Below are 22821 nucleotides of genomic sequence, written 5' to 3'. Positions count from 1 at the left end.
TTCCCGACCCCCAGACATTGAGCGGAATTAAATAAAGGCGATTTAACTCAATTCGGAATTATTATTATTTCCATGTAAACTCCACAGTTCTGACCTGTAACTTGGCCTGGTTTGATCTCCGCGATGATAGAAAGGCGTGCTTGTGTGCTTTGTATCTAAACCTGCTCGTGCTTGAGTCCAACGATCTCCCCATTATTTCTCCAAGCATTATTGTTAACTCGTGAGCTGGGGAGAATGTATGGCTAATGTTATATTCTAATCTCTCGTTTAAACACCGTCACCTGCCTGTGCACACATTTTACCAGGGTCCATCGGTGCGTGTTATAGCTGGCTAATATCACCCTAATAGGCTTACCTGTCAGCGCAGAATGGGACATAGGGCCTGTAAATCACCTTTCTCTGTGACACCTGCTCGCCTCCCTGTGTATTTATGGTTTTCTCCTCCGCCTTGTCCTCTTCTTCTTGGCCTCGCTCCAAAACCAGCCCTCTTCCCACAGAACGCTCATGCTTGCCCCCTTCTTTTCATGGATTAAATGAATTAGCAGGTGTTGAGAAAAATGGGGGCCCCTCCGCTAACTGCTAACCGCTAACTGCCCCCCCCCCCCCCGACACACACACTCCACCCCTCCTGTTCAGCTCTGTTGCTTTAGCCATCTGTTTATTGTTTTAGAAGATGTTGTCTTAAAAGATATTTGTTAACCCTTCGATTGAGTGGAAAGTATAGTTTTACGCAATAGACGTTTGTTTCAATGTTGGTTAGTTGTTGTTTTTTTTTTATTTTGGTTTTCTTGAAATAAATAAGCATAAAAAAGCAACAAACACACACAAAAAAAATAAATAAATACACATATACATAGAAATATCCAAGTAATAATACCCATAGTTATAAATTAAAGATGCATTGTGTAACTTCTTTGGTGGAGGGTCCGTCACCTGTTTGTTTCTATGGAGATGTCATTGCTCTGTCGGGAATGTTCCACAGTATGACATTAAACACATCTACTTTACGTTTATTCAATTTTAAGTGGTTTTATAGCTCAAAAATGCCTAGAAAAAACATGAATTCTGACTGGGAGCGGAGTTGCCTCTCTACAGATCTGACCTGTAACTTGATCTGGTTTGGTCTCCATGGAGATAGAAAGGTTTAATAACATACTGCGAAACATCCCAGACAAAGCAATAACACCTCCATGAAGAAAAGCGTTTGTTGGATACTCCACCTGAAAAAATACACAAAAATCTACACCTCAAATATTACAAATTTACAAAAAAAAACTGGCTTAAACCTGCCCACTATTGCAAATAAATTGTACACATGATAAATTCTGAGCCCCAAAATATACTATTCCAGCGGTCACATATTGAAGTCGATATGGTGTTTATCGTGACAGGCCTACGTAGAACTAAATAACTATAGGCAGATGTTTCCTATAGAGGATTCATTTGCATTTGTGACATATGGAGTTTGCCTATACAAATCCTGGTCTGGACTCATTAATCCTCGTTAGCTGGGGCAAGTATCTTGGTGGAGGTGCCCTTACACTGGTCCTTAAGCCCTTTTCTATCAATTTATAAGATAATATTTGACACATGTTTTTTGCTTTTGAACAATTAGCATCCGTATTCGTCAGTGATAAGGTTAGGTTTGATGTGCCTTTTGTAGTTAAAAAGCCCATATTTTGCTGTGTTTTGATCTATGTTATAATGGAGCTGAAGATGTGTTTTGTTTCATTCACACACAAATCCTGGATGATTTTAGCCCCGGAATTGCCACACTCTACTGAACTAAATGTAAAAGCTAACTATTAACTTGAAAATGACCACTTCATGACATCACAAGGTGAAACTGAGCATTTTGAGCTTGGGAGATGCAGACTAAACACAACTCCAGGTATATTTTTGATGAGGTAACAACGAGGGATTTAACGATATCCAAATCTCTCGATACAATATTTTCACGGTATACATCTCACGGTATGATATTTATTGCGATATTTTGAAGAGGCTATTATTATTGTAGATAGGATACTTTTTTGCTTTTAAAATACCTTAACAAGATTTTTGTGCATCATTATCCTAAGAATTCAACATTCAACATTTCTTCATGTCTGCAAATGTGTGAAATGCATCATGGGATATGTAGTTCCCTATGTTTATTGGCTATTGCTACTATAAAACAAGGCATTTAAGCAAAGAAACTTGTCATTCGATATATTGTGACAGCCCACGATATTATTGTGAGATTTTTGACGATACAATTTCACGATATTTCAGTTTTTGTTCCATCCCTAACAACATTATAACATGGTTTAAAGCTCCCAAGAGTCTATTTTGCATAATATACGACCTTTAAAAAACACACTCAAATTAAAAACAACAGAGGAAACACAAAGGTCACATATTGAGACTATGAAAGAAACAAGATGCAAAGATTAAGTCACCAAAATATTAAGGTGCTACAACAAAGCATTACAGATTAGGATTAAGTCCCATTATGAAGTAGCCGTCACTGCGTTAGTATTTTTTTGCAGTAAAAATCAATATAGACACATGTTCTGACCAGAGAGCAAAGCGTGGCAGGCAATTGCTGTTGTTTAGTGCACACATTTTTCATTTTAACTTTTATTACTTTTTTCTTTGGTTACTTTTTGATAGCAGCCAAGTGTGTTTGTGTTTTGGTTGTAAGACAATAGAAGGAGCCAAAAGGATTAGATAAAGCTGTTTGTTAGTGAAGGGAAAAGCAAGTGTTAGAAAATAGGGATTTGAAGGGCAGATTGGACTTTTTGTTGTTGTAAATGTAGAATAATTTTCCATTATGATGTACACTTCCAGTCAAAAGTTTGGACACAACAGCTCATTCAATGTTTCCTTTTTATACATACAGAAGACAACAAATATATGTAAAATATATGGAATTTTGTGGCAAAGGAAAAAAAAAAAAAACTTAAGTAACTAGTACTTTAAAAGAATATTTTATACAGAAATAAAAAGTAGCCACCCTTTACTTAGGCAAATTTTTAGAATTTTTGTTTATCGAAATGGTGGCTACTCTGAGGATTTTCATGTAACTGTTTTTTTATTATTAATATTAATTTATTTTGTAGAGTTATTTTATTTATTTATGTATTTTTTATGTATTTATTTATTTTGTTTTATTTATTATTATTATATTATTATTATTATTTTTTGCATTGAATGAGATAGTGTGTCCAAATGTTTGAATGGTATTGTACATTTAAAAAATATATCATGAAGGTCATATGTGCATTGCAATAGTTTGCTCAGGGTACATATGGGAAAAGCGAAACTAGTCCTCTTAATTCTTAAAAGAGCGATTTGAAGCAGCTTCCGACTACTCAAGAAAATAAGGGTATTTAGTGACTCTTGTTTCTAAGTACCTGCCCAGTGCCAATGAATACTGAGTAATGTCACTGGCATCACATCTCCTTTAACCTTCTTTGCAGTTTCATGTGACATTTACGCCAAACTGCTTTTGAAACGAAGCGTTGTGTAGGTTCAAAGGTTCTATATCACACAAAATTGAAATCTTGAGAGCTTTAAGCCATATTAGAATGTTGTTACTGCCTCAAAAACATACCCGGAGCTGTGTTTTGTTTCATTCAGAGATGTTTGAGTAATCCTTTATTATTAGGCTACATTTATTTGACGATGGTCTATACACAAAAGTGGCGTCGCATCTTCACTTTTTAATCCGCGTTTAGATGAGCGTTTTTGGGAGGAAATCTGCATGCATACGGTGACGCAAAAGTGTGTGGAATTCGAATGGGTATGCATGCCAGATGGCCAGGTGAAGACGTTAGGTGGTGATGTATGTGACGTAAACACATACATGATGTGAGCAGATCTGACCAGAGTTTTGCGTCTAGGGCAGTGTAGACGGAAACACTACAGCGGAGCTTATTCAGCTTTTCCACTCTGAAGGATGGTTTCAGATTTTTGCGTTTTTAAGCCCCCAAAATGCCATCACTGTCTAAACGAAAGGCACTTCCGATAAAATATTTTGTCATTTTTACCCGCAGCCGTTCTCGTGTAAACAGGCCCTACATCTACGTCTACATCTCCAAAGCTCAGAATGCTCTGTCCCACCTTGTGATGTCATGAAACGGTCATTCTCAAGTTAACTGCTACCTTTTAGCTTTAGTTCATTAGAGATTGGCAGTTCCAGGACTGAAATCATCCAAATGATTTTAGTGATGGTGCAATTTAAAAACACAGTAGACCCCTTCCTGTAATAGTGTTTTCTTTTTGAGAGAAGAACACATCCTAAATACGCAGGGTTGAAGTGAATGAAACAAAACACAACTTCAGATATGTTTGTGATGAGGAAACTATTCTAACATAGATCAGAAAATAGCGTAACATGGACTCTTTAACTGTATAAATGGCAGCTCTTGATTATCCCATTCCCTTCCATGTGCCTATGCCTGCTTCTCTGAGCCTATAGTGGCTTTGTGTCAGCCTGGCCAGGGAAGCAGTGAGGAGAGACTAAAAGAGGTGTATTAAAGCCGAGAATCTGGCCCCTCCGCGTGTGTAATGGACTCGGGATGAGGGGCCGACCAAGCGCCCGAGCTCCAGATAACCTTTAGGAAGGACATTGTTCCGGTGCAGCCAGGGGGGTGGGGTCCCTTATGCGGGGAGAGCGTGTGGGGAAGGGTGGGCTAGCGCTGTGATGGGAGGTGCAGTTGTTCATTGGTTCATTGGTTCTCAGGCAGGGTTAGGAGGTAGGAGTAAATGGGCCAGCCGAGCAAACTCCCTCATGGATTTCTCCGCATATATTTTTCAGCCCGTGTGTGGCGTCCCGCGCGATCCATTTGTCCTCTGTCTGAACCAGCGGCTTGGCGTTTTATTCAATTTTTGTTATCATTTGGGAATCATTGGTCCCCCTACTTGAGCTAAATCAAATACATAGCTTCATATGAGACGTGTGGACAAACAATAAGAGGTTGTGTGTATGTTTTAATAGCGCTGGTGTGGTCGCGAGCACTGTGCCTTTTCTTATTGTAGATCATGTATGAGCTACAGTGGCCTTGGAGAGACATATTGCTGTCAGTGAAAGGACCTACCTGGAATACTCTTTTGATAGTGATTTAGTAGTGATGTTTTAATACATGCCTGTGACCACTGCAGCAAGACTTGAAACATGAGTTTAGCTCAGGGGTAAACACAAAAACATCATTCACTGTAACAAAAAAAAAAAAAAATCTTCATACATTTGGGGGCAACAAATGTACAAACCAACAAATCAATAATATAATTACAATCACCACTACTACTACTATTAATATACTACTACTGCTCCTGCTGCTACTGCTACTTTTTTTTGTCTAAAGCCTAGAGATGTAACAATAACCAAAATATCGTGATATATCATCAGAAGTCTCACAGTAATACTGTGGTCTGTCACAATATATCGAATCACAAGTTCCTTTGCTTAAATGCATTGTTCTTTGGTAGGAACTAATAATAAACCTCGGGAAATACATATCCCATGATTCATTTCAGTGCAGACAACATGAAGAAACATGTTTTTTACTTGAATTCTTGGGATTCTGACAGTAATAATTCACACAAAATCTTGTCAAGGTGTTTTAAAAGCAAAAAAGTGTCTCATCTACAATTATATTTGACATATCAAAATATTGCAATAAATATCGTACCGTGAGATGCATATCGTGATAATATCGTACAGAGAGATTTAGATATCGTTACATCCCTACTAAGGCCATATTATATTCTGTTCAGCCAGTAACTATTATCTTTCCATTAAAACTGGTCGTTAACATTATTAGCAATACTTTACATTCTTCATAAAGAGTGTTAGTGACTCACAGGTGGGCCCTAAACTAAAAGCTACACTGAACATTTCTCTGATCTGGCCAAGATTTTAAAACTTACATCAGGCTATTCATCTTGTTTTCAGATTTATTACGTACTTACTAGTTCTGAGACTGCTTAATTGTAGTCTAGAGGTATCTTAAATTTTGGCCAAGCTTTTTTGCAGTGTACCTTTAGTTAACATAAAAAATAAAATAAAAAGAATACTGGTTCGTACCTCCCCCCTGGCTCGAGCATCCTATCCTCCCTCTTGGCGCCCCCTTCTCTTGTGCAGCACATGGGTAACTGCTAGGCCCGGGAGAGTGGGTACGTGCTCGCCGACCTTTAGTAGGCCACGTCATGTGATGTACTGAGTGAAAAAAATCAGCATTCTCTATCATTATAAAATGAAATGTGAATCCAGCGAGACCAATTGTCGGGCCTTGTTTATGTCATTTTAACGATCTTCCCTAACTGAGGCAGTGTTTGTATGTATGGATATTGAGATATATTGTAACTTGCGTGTGTAATTAATACAATATATAATGATTTTTTTTTAGTATGCATGTAGATTAACTTAGATTCATAAAGGGTACAATTGAGGGGGACTTTCCAGCTTGGGGACCTTCCAGCCAGGACTTTCCAACTGATTTCCAAAAAGACCATATAATAAAGTTACCATTGTTACTCCTATCTTTGCACATGACTGACCTTTCTGAAAATGCCACAGAGGATTTATTTATTACACGCAATCAGGTACTAATCGATCCTAAAACTATTATCCAAACTAGATAGTCATTAGGGCAAGTATCGATACAAAAAAGTCAAATGAACCCTTCCTGAGTAGCTTTAGAATGATCTTGAGCTGTATCAGAACAAATATTAGAGTACATAGACTAGTATACACCCATGGGCCACTGAGGGATTACACAGATATAAGACCAAAATACTAATATTGTAAAAGAAAGTACTATGATTGAATGTTGAAAATCACCTTCTTCTGACTAAAGTGTGTGTTTTATTATCATCAGAATCTGTATTGAGTATCAAGTCTGCTCCGTAGTATCGAAATCAAGATGAAATTTTAGTATCATAACAACAGTACATAAAGTCGTCTTTATGAAAAATGTCACAAGGTAAAACATATCAGTACTGCTATACTATACTTACAGTGTATGTCAAAGGCAATACTAAACCTCCTCTGACTTTGGAGATACGGGTAATAAAATCAGGTGAAGAGGTTGAACAAAAACGGCCGCCTAGCAAGATGCCTGCATACATTTTCATACCGGTCTTTGTGCGCGTCTGTCTATGCGTGATCCATTTGTCCTCTGTCTGAACCAGCTCCTCTTGGCTGTCCATGACAACAGACCTAACGTCCTTCTCCTTTTTTTTTCTTTCTCCTCAGATCACGGCTTGAGAAGAAGAAGCAGGAGAAGAGGTCAGCGAGAGAGAGCGTGTGCGTGAGGAATACATGAAGCACGGGGCGGGGGAGGGGCGCCCACCTTAAGAGGAAGCACCACCGAGGAAGGGGTCAAAGTTCATCCAGGTAAACAGATTTGGCGTTCTGAATCGGCTGCTCCTTGGTGTTGTCATGTAGCGCACGCAAGCCCGCCGGATTTTCCTTCCTTCTTCTTTCTTTTTTTTTTTTTTTTTTTTTCCGTAACGGCGCAGACTTGGCACGCAAAGGCAAAGTGAAGCAGTTAATGTGGCTGGTTTTGATTGGACCCTCCTGCGGAACTGGGAACAGAGCAGGCTGCAGCTGCTGTTTATGAGGAGTTGTGCAGGATCCTGTTTGGCTCAGTTGAAAGAGAGAAAAAAAAAGAAAGGAAGAAAAAAAAAGAGAAAAAGCCAGTCCGTACCGAAGAGCCTGTGGCCAGTGTCAACAGTTGGAGCAAAGAATACACGCAGCAGGCTTTGATTAGGGAAGCATTTGTTGAAAAGATGCAGGGCTGGTGGAGTCACGGCTAATATTGCACTAAAGCACTAGTTTCAGCTGTTTTTATTAAATTCTTTTGGGGAGTATTTTTCACATTCTTTCAGGATATATTGCTTAAAAGCTGAATATTTACACAGTCTGAAAAAGGAACTATGTAATGAACTTTTGCAAGAAATAGTGTTTAATAACAAAAGTTCAGTTTGTTCAGTTAGTGATTGTGACAAGCGGCCAAAAAAGCACTATATAAATCTGACACAATATTGTTTTGTTTAAAGCAATACCGTAATGTTACATACTTATGGCAGCCCTGTAGGGACATAATACATCATTTTTTGCTTTATTTACAGTTGACACTATCCTCCAGTAATGCTTTCTCTTCACTTTTACCATTAATTAAGAGGGGGTATTATGCAACTTTGAATTTTTGGAGCTTTTCTACTAAATATTTATAACATTATAGCATTGTTCCCTCATCAAAAACATGCCTGAAGAGGTTTTAGATGGCATCCATGCATGACTGAGTAATCTAGAGATCTCTCCCAGGCCCTATTCAAACCTAGCCTGATTCATCAACCAGTTTCACTTTGTGGAAACCGTCTGACCTCGCAGCATTAGAATTCGTTCGCTCGACGGTAGGCGGATACTTTTTAAAAATTTAAACAATTGCCGCTATTTGGTCGTGACGTATGCAATGCGCTGCTAATGGGACTAACTAGTATATTAAGCTTTTCCCAAATCCCATAGGAAGAAGGGCAATAACATCTTACCCCTTGATAAAATTCACCAAACATTCCTTTTGTTCCGGCTTTAAATCCTTGATCTCGGGATTCGTTGCCAACACAGAATGTATGGCTCTTCGATGATTGGCTGGTGCCCAGATTCGCACTTCTGGGGTTCTTGCAAACCGTCTAGTGTATTCTGATTCCTGACCTAGTCGCTGGAGAGAAATGAAATTGAGCAGAGGCACTAGGTGGCGCCAGCCTGACTAAAATTATAGTTCTTAGTGACTCAACACACACTGATTTATGGATCTGCGTCGGGGTCTGTGCGCCGTGAAGTAATTCACCACCACAACACTAAGAGGCTAGGATTGCGTTCATGTATACAAAATGAAAGCGGAGTACCAGAAATGTATGTAGAGCGGATATAGAGAGGACCAGTCACAGCCCTTATTTTCTGCGTCGCTTTCCTCTTGCGGTCTGCATCGGTTTGACCCGTAGTTACAAAAATTCAAAGGTGCAGGTCGGTGGACACGGACTCTCTGCATCACGACACAGACGATTTGGCACACAACCATAAATTGGGCTTTACAGTTAAGATTCTTAAGGTGTAAAGAGTGGAGCACTTCCTGCATCACAACATTACATCACAAGTTAGAAAAGAGAAGCTAGAAGAACTAACTAAATATGCAGCTTTTGTGTGTTAAACATGTGTGAATGAAACAGAACACAACTCTGGATATGTTTGTGATGAAGAAACAACATTATACCATAGCTCAGCGTAATAAGGGCCCTTTAAATTCCATTAAATTATAATATATCTTTACACATTAGAAAGCATTTCTAGCTAAATAAACAATTTTGCTCCACTCATCTTTCATAACTAAGGTCATATGCAGATATTCAATTGCTTATGTGACTATCCTGGTGCATTTGTGTATTGCAGCTTTATATCTCCACATATGACGCCATAGTTTATTGTATAATACTACATACGGCGACTATTCAAGTGCAAAGCAAATCTCCTCACCTCTTTTTCCGGATTAGCCACCTTGGTCCCGTTTGGCGGCAGCTCTCCTCTCCACCAGGGATTAAGGATGAGGGTGGCAGTTCGGCTTGGGTGGGGGGGGTGGATGTGTGCCTGGGTCTGGGCAGATACATGTAGCAAATAAATAATAAAGTGCCCGTTAATCTGCCTTAGTGTAGAGTGTGTCAAAGTGAAACAGCATACCCACACCAGCACGCTAACACATAGAAGACTAGTGAGGATCGGATTAGCCCGTGGACGTCACCGCTAACGTTTTTATACAGACAGCAGTTGGAAGCAATGAGAGAGACAACAGATGAGTTTATCTTTTGCTTGTGTGATGTGAAGTAAGGCTGGGGATCACAGGGTTAGATAATAGCTTTTGCCATATTGTGCGATGATTCAAATATTGCACAAGATATTCTGCAATGTATTACAATTTTAAAAGGCCCCATATTACACTGTTTTCTGAGCTGTGTTATAATGTTTCCTCATCAACATACCTGGACTTTTGTTTTGTTTCATTCACACATGTTTTAAATCCTGGAATTTCCAATCTTTACTGAATGAAATCATCATTGAGCTTTGGAGATGTACACAGAATAAATAAAGGGTTACTAAAAATGCATGAATGAAACAAAACAAAACTTCTGGCTTCTAACATAGCTTAAAACTCAACTTTGTGTAATATAGGACCTTTAAACAACAATCATAATATATATATTTTTATATAATTTAACACACCCCTAATGTGGATGACTTTATTGCAATGGAAAACCTAGAAAAACCTGCGTCCTTATTATGAGCAGGCTTGCGTCTTCACAAACCTGACTCTTACTTGGCCCGGAAAAGCGATTTTTTCCATGGAAATGTTATTCCTTTGACTTATCTACCTTATCTATCTCCGTGGCGAATGTTCCGTATATGGTTTTAACTTTTTCCATGGCCTCATGCAGGTGACTTTCCACCTCCAGAAAGATAAATAAACCATTTCATCTTAAAACTATCTGTGCCTATAATTAACACACTGATAAAAGAATAGGATTTTATTAAAGGCCCTATTTTATGCAAAAATGACTCTTGTGATTCACACATTTTAATGCTGCTACCTCATCATAATCATACATGGAGTTGTATTTTGTTTCATTCACACATGTCTGAGTAACTCTTTATTATTCTGTGTACATCTCCAAAGCTCAAAATGCTCTGTTCCACCTTGTGATGTCATGAAGCGGTAGTTCTTTTTCTATCTTTTATATAGATTTTATATTTAGAAATGGGCAATTCCAGGGCTGTCTGAAATTAACCAAATGATTTCTTTGAAGGTGTATGGAGTTTAAAAACACAGTGGATCTCTTCCTGTATTACCACATGACATCACAAGGTGGAACAGTTTTTTGTTTGAGAAAAGAACACAACTCTGCATATGTTTTTGATGAGGAAACGATATCACATAGATCAGAAAATAGCGAAATGTGGGCCCTTTAATCTATATGAACTAATATATTCTGCACATTTTCTTAACATTTAAATGCTAGAAACAAATGTATAGCCTCATTTAACATTAACACGAAACACTGCCAACTTGTGCCCACAGAGCTGAAACAGAGCTGAGCCAAAATGAGTAATGTAAGACTCCAGTTGCTCGATTTGTTTAGAGGGCCTATCAACGCTGAAAACATGCCACAGACTGTTGCCATTTACAGTGCCCTATTTTCCGCTGGCGTTTTTAATTGGATGCATTTTTAATGTCCACGGCGCATAGTGTGGCCAGTGTCAACTCTAAACACTGTGGCCCTTGTGAGAGGAGGAGGGATAGTGTGAAAGATCGCTACAGGGGCTTTACTTATGTTGGCTCTCCGTATGAAATCTATGGTAACATTTTGAGTTGTAACTGTGGAGATTTTCAGACCATGATTCAAACTAGAATAACAGTATTTCCTCAGCGTTCATGGACATTCTTGGGTATTCAGAACCATTCTCTACCCTTGGAATGAGTTAGAGATTCTTTTCCATCATTTAGAAAAATATAATTACGCCTTTGCCTGATTTTTAATGAACTAGTTCATTTTAAATGGTTTGTGGTGGTCCAAAGTTATTCCTCATGTACATTATGCACAGTAAAGCTAACTACAACTAGCATGCTAGCACACACTTCCTGATTATTGGACAAAAATTCCTTCCTTATTAAATGCAGACAGCAGGCAACAGGCATATTTTGACCTTAAAGGGACATTTCAGAATTTTGGATGTAAGACCTCATTTCCTCGTGAGCCAGAGTGTTGGAGACGTGTGGAGACACTTTTTAAAATATTCCATCCAGTCCTTGTATTTGCAGAAGTCACTGGTGCTAGGCTAGTGCATGTCAATGGCCATAGTTAGCCTGCCACTAAAAACAGTCTTACCAACTCCACACAACACCCAAAGCAAATCTATTTTTACACCAGACTATTGATGTAAATGTCTGTGTTGATAGACTAATGTTTGAAATAAAACTAACCTTACATCACATGAATTGCCACGTGTTGAGGGACTATTTTCTCATATATCAGTCCGCCGCTGCCAAGCTTTCCATCAGGAAGTACAATTCGCTGCTGCTGCTCAGACATAAATCTTTCAAGTGCAAGTTTTAGTATTCTATCGACACAGACATTTACATCGACAGTCTGCCGTTATAATAGTTTCGCCTTGGGTGTTTTGTGGAGTGGGTAAGCCTGTTTTTAGTGGCAGGCTAACTATGGCCATTGACATATGGTAGCCTAGCACCAGCGACCTCTGCAAATACAAGGACTGGATGGAATTTTTTAGAAAGTGTCTCCACAAGTCTCTAACACTTTGGCTCACTAGGAAATGAGGCTATGTCCAAAATTCCTGACTGTCCCTTTAAGTAGTTACATAGTATGTACATTGGCAAGACATAGTTTGCCTAGGGATGCAATGATCCAGTCCTGGTATTGGATATCAGCACTGAAATGAGCTGGATCGGATAACGGCTTCCAAATATTGGTTCAGCTGATATCCTGGTTTGACATAGAGTATAAAGTGATAATAATAAAACTTAACTGATCATAGTTGGTCCAGAAAATCTCACAACGTTAGAATTTTTACTTATACAAAGCTGTTCTGAAATGGCTTGGGAGATAAATAACAGCTATATTGCACATTTGGATCAGTTTTATTTTATTTTTGTTGAAAGGAAATAAATGCTGTTTTTAGTCTCAGCACTGGTATTGGTTGGTATTTGGAATTGGCAAATACTTAAAACCATAGTATCATTATCGGTATCAGAAGTGAACAAGCTTTAAGGGTTTAGTAAAATAATGAATAATAATAATAGTCAATACTGCTGTGATGACTTGTAGCTCTGTGTGTGTTTACCGCCGCTCTTTACACACAGGCTGTTTGAATAAAGGCGAGGAAGCTTCACCAGAAGAACTGAGCATCCCGTCATTGATGTTAACTTTCTTTCTTCTCATGAGTAACATTTGTTTGGGCAAAAAAACATTCATGTGATGCATTCAGATATGGAGCAAACAGGCCCTTCTGTGTCTGGCTCTCTCATCTGTCTGTGCAAAAGAAATCTAATCAACACTCCCATTCTCTTAGGAGTATCACCTGAGGCTACTGTAGCTCCGCACACAAACATCTATTGCTACCTACTCATTTTAGCTACCATTTTATTTTTTACAGTTGTGTCTATTTTTTGTCTGGTTGTTTTTTGTTCCGTACAAGAAGAAGCAGTTCTCTCTCACCAACCAAACAGAGGTATATGAAGTGAAGAGTGGGAGGATGAGAAAGAACATTGTCTTCTCTTTCAGCGTAGGGACAGTGCCGAGCAGGTTGTGTGAGGATACTTGCTATCCTTAACAGCGTCTAGCACTGCCCCGAGGCCACCTGCACTGCTGTGATGTTACTGAGGAGAAGTGAGAGCATTCCTCAGCATCAGATGGCGTTCCTCGTACACTGAGCGCGGACGCCGTAACGGGAGGAGCGGCTCGTCTGCGTGATGTTTCAGCTCAATTATAGTTACACTCATGGAAGATTGTGAATGGTAGTGTGGATTGAGGTGGCGACGTGTTTTATAACTGTCATATGTTATATTTAAAGTTGCATTTTGTTGTAAATGATCATGCGGAAGTGCAACTATGAGTTCGTAAAATAGCACATTTGATCTGTATATCTGCACACTGTTCAGATTGCATTCAGAGTCTAGGAATACACAATACATTAGGGCTGGGTATCATGAAGAAGTTGCCGATACGATACATATTTCGTACAGTGAGCTTTCAATTCAATATGATATATTTCAAATCGATTCGATACAGTTCAAGAAAGAATAAAGGCTAAATCGTGGCTGTGATGCAAAAAGTGTTTGTTAAACCACTTCTTGTGCAAAGTTAATATGAAACACACCCATCTAATCATCAAATCAGTGAAAATGTCAAATGTGTTGCATAAACAAGTTTCCTTTCTCTGAACAAACAACAAAACTGTAGCTCTGTAACAAAATTATTTACTAAAATATACCAAAAAATACTCTTGGTGATGTGTCAATACAGCAGACCCCAACATGTACACCGTATTATCACATTAAATGATACAGTGAGATACTTCAATATTTTTGCACACCCCTACAATACATGGTTCAGTATACGATATGGCAATGTAATGATATCCAAGTCTCACGATACGATCACAGTATGAACCTTACGGTGCGATATTTATTGAGATATCTTGGTAAAGCTTAAGCAAAGAGACTTGTAATTTAATATATTGTGATGGTCCACGATATTATTGTGAGAACTTTGATGATACAATATCATGATAGTTCGGTTATTGCTACATCCCTAGTGATAATTAATGTATTGGACATGATATTCTTTAATATGTTGCTTTTAAGAACCAAATAGCAACAATATTTCTGTTAAATCACTACTTGTGCAAACGCAATATGAAGTAGGTCCATTTTGATCATCAAAACAGTGAATATATTCCTTTCACTAAAGAAATAACAAAGTTGTAGTGCAGTTTTTATTTTTGTTGGCTATTCAAGGCTCTTCAAACACATTAATGCCCACCGTTTTTACCTCAAAGGGTACAAACTTTGAGGTTGGAGTTTACCCAGCTAATCTATTTTTTGCAGTTCGCCCAAAGGTCTGCATTTACTAAACATGAGTTATTTTAATGGAGCAAGACAGCCAGACTAGCAAAGTTTTCGATTTGACAACCCTATTTGTAAGTAAATTGAAAGTAAATGAGTAGAATAGTTCTCAAACTAGTTTCAAATGATCCTGGATGGTTCTCTTTTTAATCAGAGCTATGTTTGCTTGACCTTTTCAAACAACTGACGGACAGGACGATTTAGACAAGCTGAAACTTTCCCCTAAAACGGATCCAAGATCTGATTTAATCTGGAATGACATCACTCAGTCGACCACCATCTCTACGCAGTCTGTGCTCCATGATGTTATCCATCACCAGCTCCTCGTCAATTACCCAGAGGAAAACAACATTAGAGGGCTGAATGGGACAACCGGCGCGGCGGGCTTGACATGGCTCTGTTATATGATTACACAACCTGTTGGCTGTCCCCCTGTCAAGTGTCTCTGGTCTGATGAATGGCTGTAATATGCGCCACATCACAATACGCCACGCCACACTCTCATTAATGGACACTCATAATGCCGAGCTGCTCCACCAATGCTGCTGGAGAATTCACACTCGCAGAGGGGAGAGCGCGAGCAGCAGAGTGAGAAATGGCGTTCATGAATACTCCAACCTTGTTTCCTTGTCACCATTCGAGGCAATAAACAAAAGGACCATGTTCTCATTTGACTAATTTTACAAATGGCCCCGCTTACTGCCAGGTCGGCTGTCACTTACAACTTGTGCAGCGCTGGATATTGCAAATTTATTGTTATTGCAAAATCAACATCGATATTTGTGTTGCAAGAAAGTGCCCACAGAGAGCTCTGAGAATTTCTATTTAATCATGTAAACAATGCATCTATTATGAACATTACACATTTCTATTTTGATTTCATAATTCGGTTTTAACCACAGATAAATGCTTGTAAAATGTGCTTGTAAATTCCTTGTTGGGCGGTAAACAAGGAGGGACAAAGAGGTCTGGTGTCTGCTGTTTTCCTATTAATTTATATTAGAGGGGGGCCCATGTGAGGATTCTTGCCCCAGGCCCCCAAATTTCTGTCGATGGGTCTGACTCCTCGAGAAGATGGGAAGATGGATGGAAAATTAATTGACTTTATTGATCCACAGGTATAATAACAAAGAGAAAAATAAATATAAATGATAATAATAAATTCTAAATTCTAAAAAGTAGCAAAAATGTAAAGAGACTGAAGTCAAATAAGGCATAATTATATAAACGTATGTACAAGTAAAAATGCAATAGAAATAAGTAATAATAAAATCGATTTCTGCGATAAAAGAGTTCCATAATCGTTCATAGGACATTTTATAAAGTTGTGATAATCGTCAACAAAGATAATCGCCGTTGTATCACCAGCAAGCAGAAAAAAGTTACTTAAACTTAATATTATCTACGAAATCACTGTTATTTTCACTGATAAATGTTTATCAAAATTCAGATCAAAATTCATAATATTCAAATTATAACTTTATATCTAGAATATTTTTAACTCTTAGCAATTTTAATAATTATCGTGATATTTGTTAATTGCAGTTATTTTGGCCATGATTATCGTGACACAAATTTTCCATATTATGCCGTGTTTAAAGGTGCACTATGTAACTTTTTGGTTGGGGGTTCATCACCTGCATGTCACTGATCTGCCTGGAATGTTCCACAGTGTGACATTAAACAGCTTTACCTTACATTTATTCAATTACATGCGGTTGTATAGCTCAAAAATACCTAGAAAAACCAACATTCTGAGTGTGAGCGGGGTTGCTGGTCCACAGATCTGACTTGTAACTTGGTCCAGTTTGGTCTCCATGAAGATAGAACGGTAGATAGGGAACTTTAGCACATGTCTCTCTTTTTTTTGGCTGAAAAATGATACAGTAATAACGCATCGTGTAAATGTTGTTCTTCTTGACACGTACTTACAAAACGAATGAAACCATAATTCACTATTTGCACAATACCCACAATGCAATTTATCAATCAAAAACCTTACACATTAGTTTCAGTAATATCTGTCATCTTCACACGAAACCCCAATGGTACAAATCAGACAAAAAACGCCCAGAGATATTGGAACTATTATTTTTAAGTGTTACACATATGTTTTTCAATTAGAAACATACTTGTCCATCTGGGTCCCATTTGCATAGATTATGAGAGAAGGCGCAGTGTGGCGTGCATGCCAGTGTGTAGTGAGAACATTACAATAGAGGCGCTCGGCAGAAGAAAGGAGATTGAATCGGTCTGATGCCATTTGAAGCTTACTTGATTGCGCTTTCTCTCTCTGAATGGAAAAACTCACTCACACAGATCCTCCAGAACTACTTGACTCTTGGCTATAACAAACAGTTTTGATTCTGTGCTCAAAGAATTAAAAAGGGGGGAAATTGTTCTCGATGATCTCCTTCTCTTTGCTCTGAGAAGTATCAGCAGTAGGGTATGGGAGTAAGGAAATGTCAAGTCCGTAGGAGCTGTTTTACCCTATGGCGTATTGATAGTTTGCAGAGACATCGCGCTGGGGGTGTTCTGCATGTATATATAGTATATGGTGGAATGTTCAGATATTTCCACGGTGATCCAATGTACACATTAGCAAATATAGCCCAAAAATGTTTAGATAGTCTGAAAGCTCATGAAAAAATACTGGATTTAAAGACATTTTCAAGAGCCTGTGATCAATCCAAGTGTTCATGGTTCTGTTTAGGTGTTTGATTTTGACAAAAAGCTGAACGAAACTAACACAAAAACTGCTGGGTAATGCTGGCTTACTTGAGATTGTAATTTTATTGAGAGGGACTTGTTTAACAGCACAAATCATCTCACCTCCTGTGCTGTAGTTCAATTCTTTATGGTCAGATTGTGTTAAATTAAAGCTCAGGTTAAGGTCTATCAAAACTCAGACAGAGCAGTGCCTACAGTTAGCATCAGTCATATCAATAGCTGTAGTATTTATGGCTATGACAATGTTTTATGCAGGTAAGTGTAGCCTGGGCCATGTTGATAAGCCTGTATTGTCGTGATTTGACGCCCCGTAACGTGCTTTGTGCTGTCATATACATTGTGCTGTTGCATCACTATAAAGTCACGATCTTTCTGTACAGAGACACAGATGTTAAGAGATTTTCGATTTCACCTCGCTCAGATGTGCCAGAGCTTTCAGGCCTGATGCCACGGAGGAGCGGCGCTGCACCTGCAAAATGTGTATGCGTGTGTGTGTATGCGTGTGTTTGTGTATGGGTGTGTGTGTGTGCATGTGTAGCGGAGAGAATGAAAAATGTGTCTGTATATTCCTCCATCTCAGCTCTTGTATTAGTAAATGTGTTTTTTTCCTCCCAGCTTGAGTTTCTCAGTTTGAAATACAACACCTGCAGATGTGTCTTGTAAACTGCAGCCCCCAGCTTCTCTGCTATTCAGAAGGGACCTCTGAAACAAAGCAATTAAAGGAGCTTGCTACATGGGGCAGGCGTTTGGAGCCTGTGCATGGGTGTGACTGCTCATGTGTGCGCATTGACATGTGGTTTTCCATTGTACGCTGCTTCTGGATTCATGAAACTCCCGCGGAATAGTGCGGCAGGAGCAGACAGGAGCGCCCTGCCAGTCCTAACATTAGCATGTCTGACATATTCATGTCTGTTTTTAAAAATGGAGGTCGGAGGTCAGGTGACGACTTGTTGACAAAGAGGAGATTTATGCTCCCACGCCCACACACACTCTCACATGCACTCTCACATGCACACACTCACATATACATACACACTCTCACATATACATACACAAGCTCACATGCACTCTCACATGCACTCTCACATGCACACACTCACATATACATCCACACTCTCACATATACATACACAAGCTCACATGCACTCTCACATACACTCTCACATATATATACACACACTCACATGCACTCTCACATGCACACTCACATATATATATACACACACTCACATGCACTCTCACATGCACTCTCACATGCACACACTCACATATACATACACACTCTCACATATACATACACAAGCTCACATGCACTCTCACATACACTCTCACATATATATATACACACACTCACATGCACTCTCACATGCACACACTCTCATACATACACATACACACACTCTCACATATACATGTACACACTCACATGCACTCTCACATGCACACACTCACATATACATACACAAGCTCACATGCACTGTCATATACACTCTCACATATATATACACACACTCACATGCACTCTCACATGCACTCTCACATGCACTCTCACATGCACACACTCATATATACATACACACTCACATGCACAAGCTCACATATACATACACACTCTCTCACATATACATATACATACACACACTCACATGCACTCTCACATGCACACTCTCACATATACATACACACTCACATGCACACTCACGCACACACTCAGATATATATACTCACATTCACTCACATATGCCATTGACACATGCACATGCACACACACATACACACACACACATGCGTACGCACATATGCACACTCACACACACACTCGCACATTTCCACGTACACACACACACTCGCACATTTCCACGTACACATGCACACTCTCATATGCACACTCTCACATGCACTCTCTCACATGCACTCTCACATGCACTCTCACATGCACTCTCACATGCACTCTCACATGCACTCTCACATGCACGCTCTCTCTCATGCAGGCTGGTGTTTCTGTGTTTCTCTGACCCTCCTAATTGAGAACGGCTGTGGCTTTGGAGCACAGAGGCACAAGGAGCAGGAAAGCAGGAAAAGTCTGAACAAAAGAGTGAGCCAGTGAAAGGGACTAGAGTCAGACCTGCTCAGACCAGCCTGGTCAAGTGCAGCGCCTATGGGAGCCCTCATGTCCTCTCCCCTGTCCCTGGCCCCCAGCCAAACACAGCCAGCACAACTTCTTACATGGAGGAGTGGCAAATGTTATATGATAGCAGCAGGAAAGAAAATAAGAGCCACTATTTGGAGAGCAGAGGGAATTGTAAGAGAAAAAGTGAGCGGCGCTAAGCTCAGTGACAGCTGCATGCATGTGGTAGTGGGTGACGGTGTGTCCCACTGTCAGAGCAGATATTTCTGTCTGTTTAGTGCTGCGGCTGTGGCTGCCTCAGACTCTCCTCATGTCATCGCTGGGTGCCTGCTGTCACTGGCTAAAAAGGAGAGAGAGAGGGAGTGTGTGAGCGAGTGAGAGAGAGTGACAGAGAGAGAAACTGGAGCAGCTGTCTTGAAAGCTTCTCCACTCTGTCACTACATCTTGAATGTGTTTTCCCCTGATATGTTCTGAAGACAGTGTTGCTGGTGCGGCGTGGCCTATAAGGCACTAAATGTACTGGTGTAATGAAAGCATACTGCATCAAGTATCAGTGCTATGGTGAGATCATAGCTGTCTCTGATCCAATGTACTAGTCTACGCTATTAAGCCTGCTCTATGTGATTCATGAGAAAACGCAAAAGGCTAATCTAGGAAACTATCTTAACAGCAGTGAGTGGAACCGGTTGAGTGCAAAACCACAGTCATTTTCTGATATGAATTTGTGAGAACATCAAACGGCTAATATTACATTTCAAAGCCAAACTGCTTGTTTTTTAACCTGCTGTGATCCACGGGACATGACTGAGCACGTGCAACGGAAAAATCCAACAACATGAAATTTCACATCCTCATTAAGCAGTTTATCAGTTACATTTTATTATGTGAGACCATTACTTAAAGGTGCGCTGTGTAACTTTTTAGTTAGGGGTCCTTCACCTGCTTGTGTCTATGAATATGTAACTGCTGTGCCTGGAATGTTCCACATTAAACAGCTCTACCTTGCATTTATTCAATTACAGGTGGTTTTATAGCTTAAACATACATAGAAAAACAGGCATTCTGATGTGAGTAGGGTCGCATTTCCACAGATCTGACCTGTAACTTGGTCTGGTTTGGTATCCAGATAGAGATAGAAAGGTATACTGTGAAACATTCCAGACAATGCAATTACATATGCATGAAGAAATGCATTTGATAGACCCTCCACCAAAAAGTGAAAAGTTACACATTTTTGGTGTTGTTGGTGTGTTTGAATTGGGAAAAAAAATCGATCTCTTGCCGCTCATTTTAACATCATCACATTCTGAAAACCACCAATATAATACTAAAGGTCAAAGGGCATGCATTTACTTGTACAATGTATAGCAGCTTTGGTGACATTGTGAAACATCTCTTTTCATTCTGCAAACACAGAACATGACTAACCCAGGGTGTATTATTAGAGAAAACACGCAGCACCTTTAACAATGTGATGGGTCTATATATGTCAATTTTGTGTGGGAGGTGAAATTTACATGGAATATTAATCTGAAATAGCATACGGTTTCAATTTTCCTGGGTCAAATAGATGTGAGAGTGTGGGTGGCTCTGCGTGTGCTGAAAAATCCAGCTCTTAAAATAGTCTAACCTGGCAGGTGCGTAGAGCGCTCCTGTCAATATTTGGGCTATTGTTTAAGCTTGCTTGACATGTCATTTCAAATCTCTTCACCGCTTCTACTCAATGGATGATTTCACTGTCTGTGCTCTCGCTCTTTTCTATTAACTCTGTTGTATTGCTTTACATCACTGGTGTCTGGCCCTCAGCAATACGTATGTCTTATTTTAACTTTAAGTGCGGATCATTGAACTATTACAATCACGTGTTGTCGGGGGGCTATTTGTCTGATTACAAACATGTGTTTTAGTGCAGTGGCTACAGAATGAGGTAATGGGATATGCAAAAACTTCTGAGTTTTTTTGAGGTACTGGTTTTGGTGGTATTTTAGCACGATGGTCAACTAGAGTTCACCTAAAACTAATTCGCTTGCAAAAAATCACTTTGTATTGTTGTATTGTTGTTGACAGGTTAGGTTTGAGGATGCACCGATTCTGGTAGAGATCGATGGATGTGGGTTTTTGCATGGCCAATGCCGATACAAATTGTTTAAAATTCAGAGTAACCGATGGCCCATAACCTCTAAACTAAATATACTACAAAGCCTCCCCAGTGTGTTTTATACCACAAATCTAAGAGAGCGATGTGGTCATGTTTTTGTGTAGTGTCCTCTTTGTATTAAAGTGTTTAAATATAAAACTTTATGTGTATTGTTTAGGCAGTCTATATCAGTCTATCTTGGACATTTAAGGCCGATATAGATAACTGGTATATTGCAAGATTAGGGATCTAACAATAACCGAAATATCGTGATATTGTATCGTCAAAGTTCTCACAATAATATCGAGGACCATCACAATATATCGAATTACAAGTCTCTTTGCTTAAATTAGGAGTTATGGTGCAGCAGTAGCTCAAAAAAAGACAGAAGGAACTACATAGACCATGATCCTTTGTTCCATTTCAGTGCAGACTACAAGAAGAAATAACAGTTCTAATGCACTTTTAAGTCTTAGTTGTTTGGATTAAGTCTTGTCAAGGCATTTTAAGAGGAAAAAGCAGCATATTAACAGTTTTGTTAGCCTCCACAAAAAATCGCAGTAAATATACCGTGAGATGTATATCGTGAAAATAACATACCGAGAGATTTGGATATTGTTACATCCTTAATCGTGAGCCCCCCACCATATCATGAGTTTTCCCACAATATTGCAATAAATATTGTACCATGAGGTTCGTACCGTGACGATATCGTATCGTGAGACTTGGATATCGTTACACCCCTATTCAAGATACTATCGAATACTGGCACCCACTGATCCATGAAAATTAGCTGGATTCGGGTATTGGCTCTAAAATATTGGTTCTGGCAATATCCTTCGTCTTATAATTTAGATGTAAAAAAAAAAGTCTTTTATTTACACAAAGTTGTTATGTAGTTACTTGAGCGATAAATAACAGATACGTCACACATTTTGTCATACAGTATTTTTTAGTTTTTAGGAAAATAAAGTCTATTTCAGTCTGTGCACTGGTATCGGTTGATATCGGGGATCGGCAGACACTTAAAGCTATAGTACTGGAATAGGTATCGCAACTGAAAAAGCTGGATAAGTGCCTCCTGAGTTTGCTTAGCATGAAGTCTTACTTTTAGAAGCACATATAGTCTCTAAAAGGTCAACTGT

At 39.2% G+C, this 22821-nt stretch overlaps 1 protein-coding gene across 7 annotated transcripts in view; it reads left to right on the top strand.

Moving 5' to 3' along the window:
• zmiz1a (zinc finger, MIZ-type containing 1a) overlaps positions 1-22821 on the top strand; it is a 294565-nt gene that overhangs the window by 62441 nt on the left and 209303 nt on the right. For all 7 annotated transcript variants that reach the window (XM_055162367.1, XM_055162366.1, XM_020939662.2 and 4 more), the window contains one exon: positions 7244-7384. The gene's annotated coding sequence lies outside the window, so the exon portion shown is untranslated. The remainder of the gene's footprint in view (positions 1-7243; positions 7385-22821) is intronic.

This window comes from Boleophthalmus pectinirostris, unplaced genomic scaffold (assembly GCF_026225935.1).
Source record: "Boleophthalmus pectinirostris isolate CB_2022bp ecotype Guang Dong unplaced genomic scaffold, ASM2622593v1 HiC_scaffold_5, whole genome shotgun sequence".
Classification (NCBI taxonomy): domain Eukaryota; kingdom Metazoa; phylum Chordata; class Actinopteri; order Gobiiformes; family Gobiidae; genus Boleophthalmus; species Boleophthalmus pectinirostris.
The sequence above is the reverse complement of the archived record's forward strand: the minus strand, read 5'-3'. Positions and strand labels throughout refer to the sequence as shown.